Here is a 19,476-nt window from a genome sequence, read left to right on the forward strand (position 1 = left end):
TGCCAGATGCAGGCAAACACCAAATATCAGTAGGTGTTGGTGTTTTTTTCTTCCATGCGAGGAAATTTCTCAAACATTAAAATGTCCAGCACAAGTTTGTGCAGGTAGTGGGTAATTTTTTCCGTCTATGGGTCATGTGTCAAACTGGGTGTGTTGTTTAAGTGCTTCTGATTAGAAGCGGAGGTGTGAAGAGTTTTGGTGGAGGTGGCAACCCTCATCTCAGCTTCCAAGCTAATCCTTCTTTAACAAAGGCCTGTTTCTTTGCTCTGCTGGATTCTGAGCCCTGCAGGACTCAGCCTCCAGCCTGCAAACCTGCTGTTTACAATTTCCCTACTTCCCCTGGTTGAAATGTTGCTTCACTTCTGGAGAGGACGAAAGGCGTGGTGATGGTGTGTCAGGAAGAGGGGAGGCCTGCAGCAACGGAGGGAAGGAGAGAGTCAAGGAGGACACAAAGGTGCCGTTTTGTCCAGTGGGAACAAGGCAGCTTTACACCCAGGGATGCAGGGAGGAAGGAAGGAAGGAAGGAAGAAAGAATCAGACAGGGGGGCCGGGAGGAAGAGGAGGAGAAGGCCCCATAAGGGATTAGCAGAGCAGCAACTCCCTCGGGGAACAGAAACGACCTACACTTTAATTCTGACAAGAGGTAGACCAGAGAGAAAAGAAGAATTAAGCAAAAAGAGGCAAAGAAAATAACAAAAAATATAGGAGCGACATAAGAAAAACAAAATGTTGCAAAATGTCCAAAACGAGAATGAACAGTAACAGGGAGACAGATCCAGAGACACAAGACATTAGGATGTGTGTGAGTGGCATTTCACCTGCTTCTGCTTGCACACCTGATGGCTATCAGCTGGTTTCTGACAGGCAGACGACACTTTGATGCCGCAGCAGCAGAGTCAAGCCCAGCTACTCGGCTCTCGCACTTGAAAAGTTTGATTTTATGTTTCTTCATTCCTCGTCTTACCTCTACGCCTTGTGCCTCTCAGGTTGGCTTCACAGTGTATTCCATGCCACACTGGTTCCAGTCCTCCAAACTAGTTCCAGTTTTCCACACTGGTTCCAGTCCTCCAAACTGGTTCCAGTCCTCCAAACTAGTTCCAGTTTTCCACACTGGTTCCAGTCCTCCAAACTGGTTCCAGTCCTCCAAACTAGTTCCAGTTTTCCACACTGGTTCCAGTCCTCCAAACTGGTAGTGTGGAGAACTGGAGAACTGGAACCACACTGGTTCCAGTTCTCCCCACTGCCAGTGTGACGAACTGGTTCCAGTCCTCCAAACTGGTTCCAGTTTTCCACACTGGTTCCAGTCCTCCAAACTGGTTCCAGTCCTCCAAACTAGTTCCAGTTTTCCACACTGGTTCCAGTCCTCCAAACTGGTTCCAGTCCTCCAAACTAGTTCCAGTTTTCCACACTGGTTCCAGTCCTCCAAACTAGTTCCAGTTTTCCACACTGGTTCCAGTCCTCCAAACTGGTTCCAGTTTTCCACACTGGTTCCAGTTTTCCACACTGGTAGTGTGGAGAACTGGAGAACTGGAACCACACTGGTTCCAGTTCTCCACACTACCAGTGTGGAGAACTGGAACCAGTCCTCCAAACTGGTTCCAGTCCTCCAAACTAGTTCCAGTTTTCCACACTGGTTCCAGTCCTCCAAACTAGTTCCAGTTTTCCACACTGGTTCCAGTCCTCCAAACTGGTTCCAGTCCTCCAAACTAGTTCCAGTTTTCCACACTGGTTCCAGTCCTCCAAACTGGTAGTGTGGAGAACTGGAGAACTGGAACCACACTGGTTCCAGTTCTCCACACTGCCAGTGTGAAGAACTGGAACCAGTCCTCCAAACTGGTTCCAGTCCTCCACACTGGTTCCAGTCCTCCAAACTGGTTCCAGTCCTCCAAACTAGTTCCAGTTTTCCACACTGGTTCCAGTCCTCCAAACTGGTTCCAGTCCTCCAAACTAGTTCCAGTTTTCCACACTGGTTCCAGTCCTCCAAACTAGTTCCAGTTTTCCACACTGGTTCCAGTCCTCCAAACTAGTTCCAGTTTTCCACACTGGTTCCAGTTCTCCACACTGACACTGGTTCCAGTTCTCCACACTGCCAGTGTGAAGAACTGGAACCAGTCCTCCAAACTGGTTCCAGTCCTCCACACTGGTTCCAGTCCTCCAACCTGGTTCCAGTCCTCCAAACTGGTTCCAGTTTTCCACACTGGTTCCAGTCCTCCACATTGGTTCCAGTTCTCCACACCTCCTTCGGGCTCTCTGTTTTCTTTGAGCTTCTCATTTGTTCTTCATTGCTCCGCCGCCATCTTTAGCCTCCCCCCTCTCCTACCCACCTGTGTTCGGGGAAAGAACAGATCACACACCATCCATCTCACACCGTCACTGACCGCCATGGATCAAACTCCTCCCTCCTTCCTGGAAATGCAGGAAAATTCCTGAAATCTTGACACAAGATGAAAGTTCACATATTTTCATTTTTTTTCTTATTGTGAAATATTTCAGATCACATTCCAGATGTTTCACCAGATGTTTGGTAGAACAAGATTTTTCTTTTCTTTTCATTGACTGAAATGAGACAAACTGCAAAATTATTTAAGAATGTCAGATTATTTTTTCTTTGTTCTTCCCAAAAATGTTGTACTTACAAAACTGACCTCAATCTATGATGCGTTTTCTTCCACTTTGTTCATCTATGACTGATCATGTGCAATTATTTCACACCGCTCTCAGATTGTAGCTGCTTTTGATTAAATCAAGTCATTTATTTGTATCAATTGGAACCAAATCAAATTCTTGCCTTTTCATAGTTAATACAAGCAACAAAATGAGAGAGGATTTCTCTGGGATCATTAAAAAGTTAAGTGTAAAAAATAAATTAAACAGCACACAAATATAGAAAACTACAAAGTGTAATAAACACACCAAGTATCTGCAAACTGGAATAGCATAAAGTATTTCTGAACCATGTTATGTCTGAAACCATACCCGGTCTGTTCACAGCAGCGCTGCAAATCCTTTTCAAAAGCCAGCATTTTTTCCTGTGTTGGTCAGTAAAAGTCCAGACACACGCAGAGTGACCAGTATGTTCTGTCATGTCCATGTATGCAATACAAAAAAAAGAGAAAAGAAATACAGCTGGACTCCAAACCAACTGCTTCACAAAAGCAGCTCTCCAGATAGAAAAAGAGTCATACAGGAAATAACTAACGTAATAAATGTTCCAGCAGCAATGCAGGGATGAGTTATTCAACGTAAAATGTTAACCTTATTTATTATTTTTTAAAAAGTGTATTTAAATTTTAAAATAAATCAAGAGCTTTGTAATTGTTAAGAACAGCTAAAGGGATAATGTAACAATTTATAGTAGCCGGGAATATGAGCTCATTGCTATTACATTAATTTGGGAAAATATTTGCACTTTGTTATACTTTAAAAGTTTTCTTATTTGAGGAAAAAGCGTGCTTCTTTGTTATGCATGAATTTAAACAGATGTTAAATGAGTTCACTAATTACTTCATATGATGGTCTCTGTTTGCAGCCAATAATCAAAATTCTAAAAATTTTCACAATTTCTAACATTTCCTCCATTTTCTTCTATTATATTAGGAATTAATATGATTGATCGACATTAACTTTATGGATATGTGTAAATTGGAAGAGAAATTCAAAGAGGTTTTCACATTTTTGACAAACAAAAATCCTAAGTGTGGCAATTATTTGTATTCACCTGCTTTATAGAGATAATCTTAAATAAACTAACATTTTCAAGCAGTTGCTTTTACATATTTGTCACTTCAAAACGAGCTATCATTTCTGATCTGTCAGGTTAGAGACACATTAAGTACTTGAAACATTTCTAACAATCTTGGTATAGTTTGGGTTTAAAAAATAAGTGAAGAAACATTTACAAAAGCCAAAGGAATTTTTTTTATAATTCAATTTGATATTCCAGGAAAGGAAAAAAAAAACTTTGCAAGGCAAGAGAGAGAAAGAAGATGCAGAGAGATTTTTTTCTCCACTGCTTCCTTTTCTGCCTTTCTGTCTTTCTCCATATGGCAGCCATTTGTCTGGAGGAGGTCTGTCAGACATAAATAATAGGTTATGAAAAAACAGGAGGGAGGGGGACGCTTACTTCTTCCTGAGGGACAGGATCTCTAGAGGCCCGGGTGTCCTTCATGGAAAACAGCGACACAAACGAAGGATAGGAATGATGAGCAGAAAAAAGGGAAATGCAAACTTTTGCACAAGATTGTTTGAGTTGTCTATATATTTATTGAGATAAAACAAAGTTTGGTCTTTTTAAGAGGTTTTCACTTTTATGCCAACACTCTTAGGCAATGGATTGTTGCACTAAATCGAGATGAAGTTTGAATGATTAACCAATCAGTGCGGCAGGAAGACCAAAAGCCACGAAAACAGAGAAAGACGGGGAAGAGACGGGTATTTTTCGCAAGAGGAGACTGAGTGCAAGGCAACATTAGGGCCTTCTCAAGTTTGTGCTCGCTGATTTTCATCTGAAACCAATTAGTTCCAAACCACGAAGACAACACCAAGCCGAGTTTTTAAAAACATCCTCTTTCCTCATCTCCCCGACCCCCTTCTTTTCTGTTCATGTGTCAAGCTCTGCAGCGCTCTGCTGGGTCTAGACTCTTGTGCATGCATGCAGGCATGCCTGCGTGTGTGCGTGTGTGTGTGTGTGTGTGTGTGTGTGTGTGTGTGTGTGTGTGTGTGTGTGTGTGTGTGTGTGTGTGCTTGTGCTCAGAGGCATCGTGATTAACATTCGCCCCAATTCGCTGGGGGACACGCATTCTAAGCCCTTCCTTCCTGCTCCGAGTGGAATTCTCATTAGCTGATAACTACTTTTCAAGAGACTGCTGCATTCCTCTGCTGGATACCAGGGGCCTTGCAGGTCTCCAGAACACATGCACTCACACACAGTGGTGCAAACACATGCACACAGGAATACATATGCATGCAAAAAGCTAATTTGTGCAACCAATTGTCTTTTCCAAAAGCATAATCATGTTTCTTACGTTCAAAAGATGTTAATTTTCATTGCACCACCAACAACTCGACTGACCCTGAAGGTTTCTGCAACCAGGACATTTCTCACTCTTGCAGAATTTGCTTCTCAGAACCGGAGGAGAGCATTTAATACTATTTGTTTGCACTGAACCAAATGTGCCCAAGCGTCTTTCACTCAGCTGCCAGGACAATAACAGTGCAGTAGACCAGGTGGGGCGAGAGCGAAAGGTGAGAACTCCGACATTTATTATTGTAACACGTTTATGGGAATAAAATCCTTCAATGAGAGAACCGAGTACTGTTTATGTCCACTGGAATTCAAAATATACATGCAAAAAAAGCAGAATAATTGCCTGACTCCAGTTCCAGTAAGAATGTGTAAAAGGTGCTTAGTAAGGTATTGTTCAAGAAATGACCATCTGTTTCATATTCCTCTTCTCTGCAGATACAGTCTAAACTCACCTCTTTTGACTCCATCTGTCTTTTGCCAGTAACAACATCTGCATGGATGACTGCAAACTGAGTTTTCTGATGTGCTGAAGGTACACCATGCTCTGTGTTTTATGTCTCATCCAATAATAAAATGCAATCTGGGGATGTCTTAATATTTACAGGTACTGAGGGGAGAGTGAGCAACTTTTAAAGGTAATATTGTGAAACCGTGGTGACAACTTTCTAACATGCTTTTCAGAAATCAGAAACACTTTATTAATTCCCACAGGTGAATTTTCAACATTACAAACCAGTAAAAATTAAAAGTTAAGAAAATGAAGACAGTAAATAGAACAATAGAAGATTTTAAAAGATTGAACAAAACAGCATTAAGGTAGTCTGTTAATATATAGAAATAACTTACCTTGCATATCTCAGCTTTAAAGAGTATTTTCAAAAGGTCATTTTAATCTTATAACAAGCTTAATCTGAATACACATTTGAATTTATTCAGTATGACTGCAAATCTTCAAAGTTCACTGTTTGAAAACCACAACAAACAGTGGCATCTTTCAGTCACCAACTCTACACCGAGCATCTGCTTGTCAATTGGCTGTTTGGGAGGAATGAGAGGAAAAAGGCCTTCGATTTTTACCACGTTACAGAGAGATGAAGAAGCCAAAGCTGCTGAAGCAGACCGTTCTGTGTGGGAAACGTGTTGAACCTGTTGCCTTGAACTTGTTATTACTTTTATTTTATCACATTTACAAACTACTACTTGTAAAAAGAAAATTACAGTTTGCTATGAAGACCTGGTAAGCCTCTCTTACATAGATAAACCTGACTTGTTCTTATAGTATAATTTCAGTATTTTAAAAAAGCAATTCTTAACTTTTTTACAGAAACTTTTATTTTTCTTCTATTGCCCTCTCCCTGCAAATAAGTTTTCTTTTTTTATTAAAAGGTGGATTAAACCATGACAAACTTTGTAATACTGTTTTTTGTTTATAAATCTTTCATAAAAACTGTTGTTTCTCTTTGTGGTTCCTGTTGTTTTACCTTCAGACTGATGTTCTGTTAAAAGACGAGTGCTGCCACCCACTTAGGTCTAATTCAGTCATTTGTCTGGCTCCTTCCCCTCCCCAGGAACACTTCCCCTCAGCCTGTAAAATGATCACCTGATGGCTACTTGATTTCCCTCGCTTTTCCACTGCCTTCAACTCTCATCAGCTCTCCTCCTATTTTCACTTTCCCTGCTCTTCTGCAGCTCACAATCACCCCTCATGAAACTTCCTCTCTGTCTCTCCTCGTCCGTCATTTTGTCTTTCTTCTGTTGGACTTTTTTTAAATGGATGCTGTTTCCCAGGAGACCGGTCAGCTGACAGTTAGACATTGATGCTACCAAAATCAATGTTGTAAATTCAAAGCAGCAACGACTGTTGCTTAAGGATGATAAGGCAGATGGTTTCATCACTGAAATAATTTTGGGTTCTGAATGAAAACTAATTGTATTTTGTTGTACTGAGATTTATTAAATACTTTGTATCATGTTATTGTTAAGTTCTTCAAAAATTGTTAATGTTTTTGCTTTTTATTTGATGTCCATTTCAAAGTGGAGGATAGTGATTTATGATTGGATTATGAATGTGCTGAATAGTCTGCAAAAGCAGAGATATTGTACATTCTATGCACTGCTGTTCTATGTTTTTCCTCCTCAGTAGTTTTTGTGTCCTTTTGCCCTCAGCAAAGCTTAAATTTACTGCAACAACTCCCATGGTAACATTTAATCTGAATATTGAATTACTGCTTTTAGTTTAGTTCAGTTATTTTAAATAGCAATGGTGTTTAGCTTTTGTTTAGCTTTTTCTTTTTGTTTTTTTTTACTGTGATTTAGAGTTTCAGATACAGATAGAGCAAGGCAATAAAAGTAAAGAATGAATATTATAACTGTCAAAAGGCAATAAGAGTTAAATGTATTTGTATTCTGGACTTTATAACCACGTTGAAGGTTTTATGAAGATGTCTTCATCCTCACAACACACAGAAAAAGCATTCATCAGCTTCTCCTTTTGCTCAGTGTCCACTGAGGTCTCGCTCAAGCGTTCCTGTTCCAAAAATAAAAACAATGACTTTCCAGAAATAAAACCATAACCAATGATTCTGTCATATCAAATATTATTTGTACCTTAAGTAGACTCACTAAAAAGTGTTTGGAAATGTGCAACTGTTAAAGATTTGAAAGGGAGATTTGTGTTCTATCATTTCTAGGAGAAAAACAGAGACGACGCAGCTCAGGCTGGGATTAAGACTTGGTGATTTAGTCATAAACTGATTTCAACTGGATGTTTCTTCAGGATGGAGTAGTTTGTGATCAAAGTAGGTCATTTTGATGAACTGTTTTCTTGTTTGTTTGTTTTTTACATATTTGCTGAAACTGTCACCATGTCATGACATTAAAAGATGAGACCGATAATCTGTGAAACCAGCTAGAGTCCCAACTTCAATTGGAGGGAGTCAAAGATTAGCGTGATGGTAAGGAGGCCTTCTGACCTCAAAGACTTGGAGCCCATCGCCAGACATAAATCTTCAAATACCAATGGAAACATGAAAAACCTGCTCAGCAATGACAAGCCATGCCATTTTGAAAAAGAATAATTTATCTGATAGGATCAGAAAACATGCTGCTGTGTTGCATTTTGTTGTCTTTAGCCAGGAAGCGTTATTTTGAGGCAGCTCTGCATCACAGCGATCCTGGTGTCTCCCTGTTGTTGATCAGTCAGGCTCAGGGGCGCCGGCTGCTCTGGCTGACTTCACTCCTTTTCAATGGGGTCATCTTCCGCTGTTATAGTCACCGACACGGGGCTGAATTTCCGCACCCACAAACAACATCCCTCTCGTATCCACCCACATGTGCACACACACTCAGACTCATCCAGGGCGGTAGAGGCTTTAGGCGGGGAGGGCGGGGTCTGGAGGGAGGAGCGCATAGGGATAGCCCCGACCGGAGGCACGCTTCTAGACTTGTGGATGAGGCAGAAAAGCCATTATGAATTGTCATGGTTGGCTGATCGTTCCCTTTTAGCTGCTGAGCTGCAAACAAAAGCAGCAGAGAGAAGCCAAAATAATGAATCTGTCCTCCACACGCCTCGCTGGACTGCATCAGACTTTGTGTGACCACAGATGCATGTTGGGAGGTGAAGCAAAGCAGGTGTTTGCAGGCATGTGTAGATGTGTTTACAGTTTACATTTGGAAAAGAAAAAAAAAAGAGATGCCATCTTAATGACGTTTATTTCTAAAAGCATTTGCAAAATGCAGAAAAGTATTTTATGAAAGGACGCTAATCTTTTAAAATTCAAACTGATCAAAATGTTCCTGGAGGTTAATGTGCTAACAGCATTAGCATGACCTGCAGATGTTACAGGAAAGCTATAATTAGCAGAACACACAGACCTGCATACACATGCACTTGTAGATTCAAACTCCCACACAAACATAAAATCCCCAGTGGGCTCAGTTTGCTTCAGTTAAACTGATTTCATTCACATTTTCACAATGTGATTGAATAAATGCCATAACAAAGTTGACACAATGACAAAGAAATATGGGTGAAAATATTTCACAAATAGTTTGATTCACGTTGTCTTTTAACAACATTTGACAGACAAGTTTGTTTTTTGGAAGGTTTGTCAGAGATAAGCAGGTAAGTGTAACCATGACTTTAAGCCAGAACACTGACACCAAACTTTGTAGAGATTTGATAAATTGACAAAAGGATTGAATTACATTACTTTGCCAAATTCTCCAAACACTCCAAATACTTGAATTTAGGTGTTCCAACACATGGACAAGTTTTTACAATCCCCTACCGTTGCATGGAGTCTGCTTCTACAAACATTTGTGAAAGAATGTTTTCACCCTGCAGTCCTGAAACGCAACACAAAAAGTCTAGTAGGAAATTATCTCGCTTCAAAATATTGCAGTCAGCTGTGAGTAATATTAAAAGTAGAAGCAGTAGGGAATAGCAGCAACTCAGTCACAAAGCAGCAGCACATATAAAATCCCAGAGCAGGGTCAGCAGATACTGAAGCACGTAGTTTGTTGAGGTCACCAACTCACTGTAGAGTCTAAATGACCTTGAAATAAACTTGAATATTTTAAATATGCTGTAAATGTGAATAGCCAAATTTTTGGAGATTAATTTAGAGTTAAGTTTCACAAATATCCAAGAATAAGTGAATCTGCAAATATTGAAGAACAGAACCTTCCTGACTGCAGTGTGTCAAGTGCAGAGGGATTAAGGCTTGGGACTGCTTGTGAGGTCAGATCTTTACTGCCACTGTAAGAAGACCTTTTGGACATTTCCATGCCCCAACTTTGTGGGAAGAGTTCTGGAATGGGCCTATCCTGTTCCAACATGAGTGAGTTCAGTGTGAGAGAACTCAAACCAATAAATCACACTTTGGTAGATTAAGAGTGGAGAGGGTGAAACAGACCTTCTCATCCAACATCAGTGCCTGACCTTGCAAATATTCCAATTAAAAAACTCTTAAATCTTATGAAAGGCATTTCTAGAACAGTTTAAGATGCTGTAACTGGATAGAGTATGATTATTATGTATTACATATTATGGACTAAGAATATAATATCACTATCCTATGTGAATTAACCCAAAACTCTTGGCGATACGTTTGTAAGTGTAGTAGCAGTTGATCATTTGTCTGGATGAGGAGCCAAGAAAAACTAGGATCAGTTGATCAGTTGTTGTGTGTTTGCAGATCTAAAGCCCAGTATATCCTGTCATAATATATGAAGATATTTAATATCATGTCCCCTGTGTTAAACTGTGTTTCACTGTAAAATTTAAAAAAGGCTCCTTGTCTTTGAACATTACACAATGAGAGTGACACATTTGTTCCTGTTACGTTAGTAAGCTTCACTGACATTGAGGGGACACATAATCTATCAAGCTATAAATAGACCTAAAGTCATTTAGAGACCAACTCTTGTCAACTCTGCTCTTTTTCCTTTAACCTTCTCCCCATTGTGACATATTCAAATCCGTCATTTGATGTCATGATAATTTTGATAAACGTTTATTAATCATTTCCAGTGGATACAGTGAGAAAGCTGGTCTCCTACTTTATCGTTTTGGATTTTGGCAGTTTTAGTGGTTTCAGATATGAAAATAAATATCGGCCAAACATAATTTCATACTGACAATTTCTGAGTTCCTATACACGTTGGGAATATTTTTGGTTCGCTTTAACTACAGTAATTTTTTTTCTGTATCCTACTCATTTCTCAGTTAATCTGGAGTGGACAGGGGCCATATTATTTTATTATTTTAGTAGAGCTGACTGGTTCAAAAGTGAACCAGATTCACAATTTATGGAAATTGGGTAGAAGATAAAATTACATAATTAATAAATAAACTGAATGATAAATCAAATTTCTGTATCAAGAGACAATGGTCACACACGTTAGCAAACTAACCCAGAGTTATCCAGTTAACTTTGATCAGTTAACACTGATCACCACGATGACATCTTAAAATGATCATTTATAACGGCCCATATTGGATCATCAGTACAAATAGTGGCGCTAACAGATAAACTCAGTCCTACCCATGTGATTTAGCTGCACAATATCTAAATGAATGGAAACATGAGAGCTATAATCTCACACATCATAGAGGTTATGAAAGCGATTGTGATCTGAATAGCTTCCTTTCTATATAAGCCTTGATACACCCACATCCAGTTATCAGTTAAACACATTTAAATAACATGTCTGTACATTAGACGGGCAGAGGTGTTATGTCTGTTTTTAACCTGACTGATAACGTGTACATGCTGAACTCTTCCACTCCTGCTCACCTAGAGTGAAGAATCTGTGCTGACTCAGTCTCCAAACTGTTATTTCCTCTCATTGTGCTGAATCCAAATCCAGTCACTCACTCACACATACAAGTGGGCAGGTGATGAATTTTCCATCAAGTTTTTGTCGCTTGTTCTCTTCCCGCCCACCTGGCACTAAATAAAGATATTTTTATCCTCTGGCTGTTTCCTGGAAGTTAAATTTAGACCCAGTTTTTATATTCAGATCAGTTATTGTGTCTGTAAAAAACTAACATCTATGTATTGTTTTTGTCTTCATTTCTGTCTATTTTATATTATTCTTTACCGTCACATCAGTCTGAAATTAAAATCTTTGGGTTTAATGTAAATTATTTCAGAAACAAGAAGTCAGGTAATAGTTGTCAAGTAGAAATCCACTTCCTGAAATCAAGTTTTTGTCGCTTGTTCTCTTCCCACACACCTGGCACTAAATAAAGATATTTTTATCCTCTGGCTGTTTCCTGGAAGTTCAATTTAGACCCAGGAGTCATTTTTATATTCAGATCAGTTATTGTGTCTGTAAAAAACTAACATCTATTTATTGTTTCTGTCTATTTTATATTATTCTTTACTGTCACATCAGTCTGAAATTAAAATCTTTGGGTTTAATGTAAATTATTTCAGAAACAAGTAGTCAGGTAATAGTTGTCAAGTAGAAATCCACTTCCTGAAATGAACTCATTTGAAATTGGGAAATTGTGGAAGCAAGTTATTCTACATCTTAAAACTCATTCTGTGGTAATAAATAACATTTCCACCTTCTACAAAATAATTCAAATTAAATCATTTCAAACCACTACTGTGATTACTTTAGTTTGTAGCATTGTAAAAATATTCATAAATGCATTCATAAAAATAGGAATAACGAAAAATATGCTTTCATTAGTTAAATTATTCATTTTAATTATGCTAAATTTTTTCTCTCCACAGTTGAAGAAGAAAATTAAATTAATTTAAAATGTTTAAATTCTGAGTGGGAAAAACAGACATTTCTTTAAAACATTTGACATTGAGTCTGAGTTTGTGCCTAACATGATTTTTGTGTCATTAAGACCCCATCCACACGGGATTCATTTCTTTTATCTGAAACAGGAAATCTTTTAACAACTTTTGCCCTGCACATTGAAACATTTAGTTATTTTCCCTTTCCCCCCCAAAGGCTTCCTAAACAATAATCCCCTTTCAGGATGTCAAATTGTTAAATTAGTTGGGCATTACAGTTTGACTCCATGTGTAAAAAAAATGGTGAAATGTTGCTGCCTTGAGGAACAGAATATGTGATTTGAGTTCTCTTAGATTCATTATGACTAAATCATAATAAATAGTCCTGCTCTTGAAGTATGATTTGAAGTAATTTAACTTCTCTATTAGTCTATCTCTGTATCAAGACAGAAGTGTAAGAAAGTGGGACAAAGTGGGATATTGGTGTTACTGAGCATAGAGGAGGAAAATGGAAAATATATCAACTTCATGTAAATTCTTGAATTTTGATATTGACATCAAAGAAAAAGGTTTCATTTAACCTCTTGAAAATTTTATGGTTTGCCATTAATCAGTTGAAGGAAAGGAGTAGCCACAAGTAATGGTTTTGAAAGATATTTAAAACATTGAAGTAATTTTTACTGAATAATAAATTGGTCTCGTGCCCTGTGCTTTCCACTGCATTTCTTCCCCATCTGTATAGCTTTCATCTTCTTCCCTCCCTCCCCCATTACCACCTCCTTTACCTACTGAGGTCAGCAGACAATGAACCGCTTCAAAAGACTGGTTTGCTTTGGACATTCCTTTTGGACAACGAGCGAACAATTATAGCAACTCCTCTGGTCTTGGGAACACACAGAAAGGATGTTGCCTAAAAACGGAAAGGAAAGGAAGTGGGAACAGAATAAAACAGGGAGTGAGTAAGGCCGAAAAAAGAGAGAGGAAGCCACAGTATCCTGCAATGACACGGTCACAGCCACAATCAAACACTGTGACATATCAGGGATGTGTGGAATGTAAGATATTTGCCATAAATAGCCTTCAGCTGGTCGTTCTGAGCTCTGTTTTTCTCTAGAAATTTTTCCCATTTATTTTCATGTTCTGAATGACAGGAAAGGGAAGGGGAAAAGGAAGCGATAAGAGCTTTAACTTGGACAATTCTTTCCCAGAAAGGAGACTGGGCAACGACGCAAAAAGGAGTGGGAGTAATGGCTTTGCTTACGCATGTACAGCCAGAATAAGAATGATTCCATGACAACTTCCAGGAAAAAAAAGGCTTCATGAAGGTTTTATTCATCAGGATCATGACACTTGTGAAGTTTGATTTTGCTTTTTTTTAAAGTAGGATTTCTTCCTCTTTTGGCCCATAGAAATAAGAGTGTATTAAAATGATAATTTCTGTCAAGAAGGATGATAGAACGCTGTAGCCTTACTATCTATACATAAATATAAATATGAAATGTACCATAATTGAACAAAGACAAAAGAGAACATTAAACAACTACACACTGCATGTGTATTGAAGACCAATGAGGTTCTTAAAAAAAGTCTAAAATATTATCTCTTATAATCAGATTTGAGGGGAATTAATATTCCTTGGTTTGATTTTGATTTAATACCTCTATCTCAATATTGTGGAGCCTTTTTACCCTCCAAGTGAACAGATGGTTTTTGCAAATTACATACAGCCTCATTTGTACTTTTTGTTGACATGTAAACAGAATCTTTGGTCAAAAACTGTGACAGAGTTTCACTTTTCATACGCCCACTATCGTGTTCTGTCCTAAAAGCGGAAATGTTTGCAATTATGCCTCTGTGACATTTTGTACTTTTGTTGTTTGGACATTTTCATGACTGTTTTTTAATGTCCAGAACATGCCATTCAACATGCCAGTCAATATTTCATACCAACTAAGGGAACAATTTGTTGTTGAGCTTCTCTGAGCAACTCATTTGAATCTCTCGTAAAGACGTGATTTTATCCATCCATCCATTTTCTGTCACCCTTGTCCCTCAGTGGGGTCGGGAGGGGTGCTGGTGCCCATCTCCAGCTAACGTTCCGGGCAAGAGGTGGGGTTCACCCTGGACAGGTCGCCAGTCTGTCGCAGGGCAACACAGAGACACACAGGACAAACAACCATGCACACACACTCTCACACCTAGGGACAATTTAGAGAGGCCAATTAACCTGACAGTCATGTTTTTGGACTGTGGGAGGAAACCGGAGTACCCGGAGAAAACCCACCATGCACAGGGAGAACATGCAAACTCCATGCAGAAAGACCGGGGCCGGGAATCGAACCCAGAACCTTCTTGCTGCAAGGCAACAGCTCTACCAACTGCACCACTGTGAAGCCCACGTGATTTTATGACTTCAGTAAAATTATTTAAGAGAAGAAAAGAAGCAAAATTAATTATTGATATTTGTGAAATTAGGCATCATTTTGAATAACTCTGAGCCCCAGAATGTAGAAAATGCCTCCTATATGAGCTCTGGTGTTAGTGACATATGTACTGTACACCATCTTGACTGTGTGGCTACTTAGTGCAAAGTTTTTGATTTGAATCCCAGAGAGTGTATGGAGTTGCTTTAAACTGAGGAAATCAGAACCTTACAGTAAGAGAAAGGCAACATCTCCAGGATATGATGTTTTCTTCCAGTGAACCTCATTATGTTGCACAGGTACTTTTTGTTTCTGTTTTCGTGTTAAAATTGGACAGAAGTATCGTGCCAAAAAACTTCCCAGTAGGCTTTTTCAAATGTTCTGAACGTCATCAGGAAGTCCAAAATGTCCAGCATCCGACTTACTGAGAAAAAGTGTTCAAAGCGGAAGGAATAGGTCCAGAGTAAAAACTGCAATAAACAAGACTTTGGTTTTCTCAGCCATCTCTGTTATATCAGAATGAATGTCTGTGGTTAAAGTCAAACATGGTGTCAGACAGCAGTGCAAGTAGGAGTTGTATAAATTGTAAGATGTTGAAAATAAATCCAAGAAAACTGAAAGTCATCTGACTCTGAAAGCCAACTTTTCCATTCAGGATATTTTTTGACTACTACAAGCGTCATCGCCGCAGTTGGTCTTGTGTGTGAGAGTGTATTTGTGTAAGTGAGACATCGCAGCTGAGTAGACAGGCCAGCATCCGGTCTACAGTACATGCGGGGCTGTGTGTGTCGGTGTGTGTGTGTGTTCTTGTCTAGAACAATAGCTGACAGTTCTCCCCTGTTTGCGGAAATACACGCAGTGATTTTGAGTCACACTGAGAACCTGTGACTGTGTCGTTAATAAGTTCTGCTGATTGCAGATGTTAAGGAACAATCACTCTATTTATAATCAAAAGACATTTGTATGATTGTGACTCAAGGCCGGTAGCACAGTTCAGAGTTACATTTAGTCCTGGTGATAACTTTCTCTTGCTTCAGTGAGACGGTGTATTCAGTTGAAAGCATAAAGAGCAGAGAAAAAAAAAGACTTAGCTAAAACAATAAACACATATGGAAACATTGAAGAAATGTTCAGTTTGGAGAGTTTAGTTCCAAATTCCTTTCACACCAAATGCCCAAGCTTCTTTGCAAAAACAATGGACCCCAAGTTGCCTTGAGATTTGTAAAGTACTCAAGAAATGGGGCAGATTTGCAGTAAAAAGAATAAATTTACCCCATTCCTTTTTATTCAAGAATTCTGAGTATGTCTGAGAAAGTTTTACATACAGTTGTTGCTGTGTGCAGCATCTCTCTTTATGTAGCTCACAAAAATCCACAAGAGTTCAAAAGGTCATCTCAACCTTAGTTTGCATCCGCCAAGCTTTACAAGAAGAAAAGAAAAATTATGGAAATTTGAATGTATTATGCACCCAAGGCAAATACGCAATGCCTTATTGTTTATGTCAAGCTTCTCACTTTTATTCTCCATTTTTTAATCCTCACAGTTCCTTTGCTACAGGTGTCACAACCACAACTTCCATCCTTCCCTTTATCTGTGTGCAGCTCAAAACCTACTGGCCCAGATCTGACATCGTTTCGATCTTTGAAAGAGAAAATTCTATAAAAAAGGTTAGTCCTATATTCAGCCTCCTGTACTCTGCTACCTGGTAATAAAATCCAGTGCAACTAAATGCCTTCAGAAGTCATCTGAATTGTAAATAAAGTCCATCAGTGAATCTCCATGATTAAACATGGAGGTGGCAGTGTCATGCTGAGGGGATGCCTTTCTTCAACAAAAATAGTCAAATTGGTCAGAAATTATATAAACATGAATGGAGCAAGGCACAGGAAGTTCCTGAAGAAAACCTGTTGGAAGCTGCAAAAGTCTTCAGTCCCAATGGAAGTGATGATCCAGAAGACAAATGAGGCGCATCGTGTAGCTCAAACTATTTTCATGTTACAATGACCCAGTCAAAATTCAGATCTAAATTAGTTGGGAATTTCTTAGAGTGGAAAATTAATCCAATCTAAACTCAAGCTATTTTATGACACACATGTTAGTCTACGTACTTGGCTGGTGAACACATACCCTAAAAGACTCTATTCAGTTTATTCACTTAGCATAAAACCAACTCAAAGCCCTTTACAACAAAAGTCATTTCAAGCAGATATAGCAATTTCAGTGAAAAGTGGTCGACTCACGTGTGCTGAATACAAAGAATAATCACAATTAAGAAAAAAAAAGATTTAACAAATTTTTCATCTTCATCAATTTGTGCTGCTGAAACATAAAATCGAACTGAAATAGATTGACGTTTAACCCTAAGCCATGCCACTGATTATTCTTAATATTAGAAATATTATGAGATAATAGAAGATATTTTCATTACTAATTACAAATATACTCTACTACAATGAAGAAACATTTGATTTTCAGGTAAAATATGCTATTTGAACTAGAACAAATGCATATAAACTTCTGGTTTCAAATGATTGGTACAAAACTTTAGTATACGATATACCAGATTTAAACTTAAACATTTTTTTCAAGGTCAGCATCAATGCAGTGCCTATAAGTCAAAAGAAGCATTGAAGTTTAACATGTACAATTTAAAGCCTGACAAAACAATAAAACTGCCCCCTACTGTTGATCTTCAAAAAAATCTTACTTTTCTTTTAGCTAAAGCCCAGTTAGCCTCCTCTGCCAGTTTCTCTAGTGTATATTCTGAAGAGTCAAATAGTTATCAAGTAGTATTTGCTCTGACTTATACAATATTTCTACATGATTGGTAAATCCCTAAATCTATCCATCACGCAGAAATGATCTATTAGGGAAAACCACAAACATCTGTGTGATTCTCTTAGCTTTTAAAATGCTTTCTTTATCTCTCCTCATGTCCCTTTCACACTTGTTTTTATGTTTCTCCCTGCTTCTCTTTACTCTCCTGCCGTCTCAGGTAACGGTGGCAGATGGGGATACCATTGTCAGCATTTCCAGTTGGATCAGCTGACGGATATGCGTCTCCTATTTCTGTTCCTGTGTGTTCGTGTGTGAGCAGGGCAGAGCTTGTGTGGAGGAGAAAGGTGACGGGAATAGCATGCACACAGCGACACTGACGAAGCATATCTGTTTTCATTACCAGTCCAAGAAAGCAGGATGAAGGTGAGACAGTAGAACGGAGTGTTTCTCCAAAATGAACTGAAAAAAAGGCCATGACAACTTCTTATGCAGGTGATTTTTAAAGCTGAAAAATAGAAACACAACAAAAATACATATTAAAGCAAATATAGTAAAAGTAAAATGGAAAGTGGAGGACAGACAGGAAGGGAGAGAAGTCAAGATGAAACTGAGGACAAGGAGACGAGTAACAGATGAGAGAAGATGTCTTAGTTCCTGTATGTGTGTGTGTGTGTGTGTGTGTGTGTGTGTGTGTGTGTGTGTGTGTGTGTGTGTGTGCGTGTGTACTTGTTTAGGTATTCTTCTTAGGACCATTTCTGGCATATTTACTCACATTTTGAAGACCAGTGGGTTTTATAGGCCTATTGTTTGGGGTTAGGGTTAGTTTTAGGACCAAGGCATGATTTGAGTTTAGGCTTATATATGCACTGGTCATCATTAGGTTTCGGTTAAGCGTCCAGGTTAGGCTCTGGAAATGAATGAAAAATGAATGGAAGTCAATGCAAAGTCCCTGTAAACACAGAAAGACATGCTGTGTTTGTGTGTGTGTGTGTTTGTAGTTGTTTAACTGTTCTTCTTGGGACCATTTCTGGCATTTTTACTGACCTTCTGAAGACCGATGGACCTTATGGGTCCATGATTTAGGTTTAGGATATAGAAATGACTGAAAGGGAGTCAATGCAAAGTCCTTCTGACGATAGAAAGACATAGTATGTGTGTGCATGCATGTGTGTGTGTGCGCATTTGTGTGTGTGTGCTGGAGGGGTTTGTGTTGCAGAGATCTTGGCTGCTGTCAGGCTTGGGGACTCCCAGAGGAAGCCAGTCCTTGTTCAGTTTACAGTGAATGATTCCCTTCCTGCCCTGCACAGCCCAACAGGCCAATGGACAGCCAGATTGTGTGTGTGTGCGTGTGTGTGGGTGTGTATGTGTGTGTGTGTTTGTCTGGGTTTGTGTGGCCAGCTGGAAAGTGGGTGGGGTTCTGTAAATTAGAGTTCAGACAGGTCGCGTTCTTGTTTTAGCCTCCTAAACATCTATGTAACACTTCTGTTTGAAAATGCAGGAGTGGGGGTAGCAAGACATGGAGATTTAAGGTTAAACTGAACATTTTATCTTAAAACTGTTTCTGATATGATGATATAACCCATAATTTATAATTTTACATTTTCCTGTGATCTCAAGAATTCTCAATTTTAAGTTTTTACACTACTGGGATTGTAAATATAAACATACAAATAAAGTAATTATGGTTTACCAAAATCAAAATGAAGTGTAAAAAAATTAAGTCAGTGTGATATATTTTATTATTTGTTAGGCCAATAATTTATACAGAAGATTATGAGATTGGATGTGATCCACCTCTAAGATATTCCTGTGTGAAACAAATGCTGGAAATGGAAAATGTAAGAGTATCTTTGTGAATCTATCTCTGTAATATAGAATTACCACAATGTTTTTTTTGTTTGTTTGTTTTTACGCAACCTTATCTGCCTGGAAAACCTTTACATGTTCCATTTTCATGAAGTTACTTACAGGAAAATAATTTATGGTG

This window comes from Poecilia reticulata, chromosome 14 (genome assembly GCF_904066995.2).
Source record: "Poecilia reticulata chromosome 14, P_reticulata-male-v2, whole genome shotgun sequence".
Lineage (NCBI taxonomy): Eukaryota > Metazoa > Chordata > Actinopteri > Cyprinodontiformes > Poeciliidae > Poecilia > Poecilia reticulata.